Raw genomic sequence first — 4,353 nt, 5'->3', positions numbered from 1 at the left:
AAATAAATGTGTCTTGGTTTAGATTTACAGATCTTTACGCGAAATGTTCTTTACACGTCTCAAATCGACAACAAACAAGCAGAGTGGCTGAAATCGATCAAATTCTCCCTGAAAATTTGTAGTTCTGTTAGAAATCAATATACATTAAATAATTTTCTGGAGCTTGAAGCGATTCAACATCACTACACTAAGAAGACTAACATCCATCCATATTTGTGATCAGGTTCTGCAATATCTCAAGGTTCAAAAGCCCACAGATCTTCAATGCCCTGCTACAAAAATTAAGAAACCTACACCATGTGGATGTAAATGTCTTCAAAAACGAACAGATGAGGGCAGCGGTGTCAAACTCCCTCATACACCAAATGAGCCAACAACCAGAACAAAGGAACATACAGGAGTGGTGATGTGAAATCCTACCCCACTGAAAAATCACGGTGGTGATCCAGTATGACCGCATCTGCAAGGCAGAAACAACGCACAGAAGATAAAAGAATATATATATTTAAATCTTTTACTTCTTTAATTCATTAGATTACATCCATACTGGGGCACTGCCTTGAAAAGTCTTGTCGAATAAATCGAACCTAGTGCTTACTTTTTGAGTTTCCGTTTGCCAAATCCACTTACAAGTCTTTGGTAGGTGCGTATCTATAGTAGAAGACATTTGTCCAATCTGCCAGGCAGGGAGAGACGGGCTTTCATAAAGTTTCCATCTACCAAATTCACTCACAAGACATTGGTCGACACTGGGCAATAGTTAAAATCAATTGCCTACAATGTCCCACAGTAGGTCTTACATACCAGTTAAGCGTTGGAGTGCACTTATTCACTAACCGCTTCATAATGAAAAAGAAAAAAAAAAAAAATTGTGGTCTTGAGTATAAATCAGGAGAAGTTATTAATAAAATATTAAAATGTAAGCGGCGAGCTGAGAGAAACGTTAGCGCCGCCTTGGAAAAAATGCTTAACGACATTTCTTCAGCTTTTATGTTCTGAGTTCAAATTCCATCAAGATCGACTTATCCTTTCGAGATCAGTAGAAAAAGTACCAGCTTAGTGCTGGACATCGATATAATTGACTTAGCCACTCTCTCCAATAAGATACTAAGATCTAAGGGAAATAGCCATCACACTACACGGACGATATCAAGAGACATCAGCAATATCTTCACAGGGAGCAATCATGACCACCGCCACCACTAACTAATGTTAAAACAAACATGTAGTAATGGTAGAAGGCAGCAAAATATTAGAATCGTTTGCACGTCCGACAAAATGCCTACTGGTACTTTTTGCACCAAGGTTCACCTTTCACTTTCATCAATTGGTTCCATAAAACAAGTAATAGTTGAGCAATAGGGTCAATTTATTCGACTTTCCCTGCCCCTCAGATTTCGTTTACGAAATTCGTTCCTGAAATTCAATAGAAGGGATGCGAATTCATACAAGGATGTGCAATGAGCGGAAGCTGGGTAACAACTGATGCTCTTCCGCTGGCCCTCCCCCCAGTTTGTCGCCAGTCATATTTTGCTGGCTTGCGTGTTCGTCACTCGAGACGAGACGTTTTGTATTCGAAAAGTTGTTCGGAAACCGAACTACCGCTGTGTTTGTAGTGATGGTGATGGCGGCGACGGGGTGCTGGACGTAAAACGTGACCTGACTTCTGATATGACGATGACCAAGATGCTATAGTCAAAGCTGTAACATCATTCGATCATGGGTCTGTAGCAGTCAGTATTGACCCATGAATAACCAACAACAATACCAACAGCCTCCTACACACTGGTTACCTCTCAATCAAAAACACTCTGATCCTATCCATCGTATCGCCATCTTCTACATTTTATGGTCTACAAAAGTAAGGGTTAACTTTACAGTTCCCATCAGTTTCTTATTAAAAGACATTTCGTCGACATCACCGCCGCTGACACTATCACTACTATCGTCATCTTCGTCGGTAACACCACCACCGCCGCCTCTACAGTGTCCGTCGCTGCGGCCGCGCCACTAACTTCTCTGCTCCCAACGACGACTTTCCTCACTGCTTCACATCCCTATAACCTCCAACCTCTCACTGTTGCCACTACTGCCATCGTTATCGTCGTCATAGTGATAATCAGCATCGATTTACCATCTTACGCTATTGTATTCTTCGGTGCAATATACGGCAATACACAGCAATTGTTATAGGGAGGTTTATGGAGGAAGAAACCGATTTCGTGACTCTCAAAGCTTCAAACGAACAAGGGAGATTACTCATGTACAGCAAAATAAGGGAAACAACTCATTATAATGCAAATATACGGAAACTTGGTGAAAATGAATTGATAAATAGGCTTTATAAAGGGCAATACACACACACACACACACACGTGTACAACTACACTCAAGCCTTCTTTCTCACGCACGAGCAGGTGTGTTTGTGTATGTATATATAAATACATATACAACATATACGTATATATCTGTATATCTGATTGTACGTGTACGTGTGTGTGTGTGTGTGTGTGTATATATATATATTTCATGTTGAGAACAATTTAGGTCTTATTAGACACAAGATGTGATCTATTTCTAGCACATTGAATGTCCACGTTAGTGGTCAACGTCATATATATATATATATATATATATATATATATATATATATCTTTTTACTTGTTTCAGTCATTTGACTGCGGCCATGCTGGGGCACTGCCTTTAGTCGAGCAAATCAACCCCGGGACTTATTCTTTGTAAGCGCAGTACTTATTCTATCGGTCTCTTTTGCCGAACCGCTAAACACACCAGCATCGGTTGTCAAGCAATGCTAGGGGGACAAACACAGACACAAAAACACACACATATATATATATATATATGTTTTGTATTAAAAACTAATTAACCAATGTTGGTCAAAAGTTTTCTCTGTTTTCTGCTTATTTAAACTCGATTCCTGATAAACTTTTGTTTATTCTGTTATTACCTGTACCCCATGAGCATAGTGTGCTTGCACACCCATGCCCAGGGTTAACATAGGTAAATGATACCGGTAGTAAGAACGGATATTCTTATCCCGAAGACGATTTTTCCAACCGCTAACTCTGCTTATATATATATATATATATATATATATATATATATATATAATGGGAGAATTTACGAAAAAAACAACAAACGAGGACAGGTGGTGTAAACAACAAAAGGATGTATTAGTTTAACGCTCAGGAATAGAGAAAGTCTTTAACGTTTCGAACTACGTTCTTCAACAGAAAGAATAAGGAGAAAACAAGGAGAAAAACATTTTGAATGTCGTGGTCAGCGATCTATCATGGCGATTCGTTTCAAATTTTGTCACAAGGTCAGCAGGTTCGAGGGTAAGTCGATTACGTTGGTTCCAGTGTTCGACTGGCAGGTTATTTTATCACAAAATGCCTCCAAGCACTATGCCCAGCGTGCCTATGATTCTGCCAGCTCGTATATATATGACGGGCTTCTTTCAGTTTTTGTCTACCAAGTTCACTCCACAAGGCTTGGTCGGTCCAATGCTTTACTAGAAGAAAACAGTTGCTCAAGGTTCCACGTAGCGGGACTGAATCCCGAACCAAGTTCTTGTGAAGCAAACTTCTCACCACACAGCCACACGCACACATACATACATGCATGCATACACACGCATACATATATATATGTACATACATACACACGCATGCACACACACACAAATATATAGAGCGCTTGAAGGATATGTATTTTTGGTTCACTTACTGTTGGTATGAGTATTTCTCATCCGTTTCAATTAAGTAGCACCGTCCCGCGATGTTACTTTCTGCATTCATTCAGCTGCTCTAATATTCTTTTTTACTAAACACTCAAAGCCTACCAAATTTTGTAGGGTAGGGGGCTAGTCGATTACATCGACCCAGCTTTTCGCTGGTACTTTATTGACCCCGAAAGGATAAAAGGCAAAGTCGACCTCGGCGGAATTTGAACTCGGAACGTGCTAACGATTCTGCCAGCTCGCCACCTCCGCTGCTCTAATAATATTTTCTACTATTGGCACAATGCCTGACATTTTGGGGGAGGGCGCCAGTCGATTACATCGACCCCAGTGCTTAACTGGAACTTAACCTATAAGACCCCAAAAGAATGAAAGGTAAAGTCGACCCCGGCGACATTTGAACTCGGACCGTGACGACAGGCGAAATGCCGCCAAGCATTTCGCCCGTCCTGATCGCCGCCTCGAACTCTAATAATGCCATGACCCGTTCGCTTTCCAGTATAGTCTCATGTACTTATTTCTCTTTTTGTTGTTGTTCAATAGAATTCAAAGCCCCGTCCGGGCCGATCTTATGACTCCACCTTTATCCG

Source organism: Octopus bimaculoides, chromosome 21 (assembly GCF_046866305.1).
Source record: "Octopus bimaculoides isolate indiv1 chromosome 21, ASM4686630v1, whole genome shotgun sequence".
NCBI classification, from domain to species: Eukaryota; Metazoa; Mollusca; class Cephalopoda; order Octopoda; family Octopodidae; genus Octopus; species Octopus bimaculoides.
The sequence above is the reverse complement of the archived record's forward strand: the minus strand, read 5'-3'. Positions refer to the sequence as shown.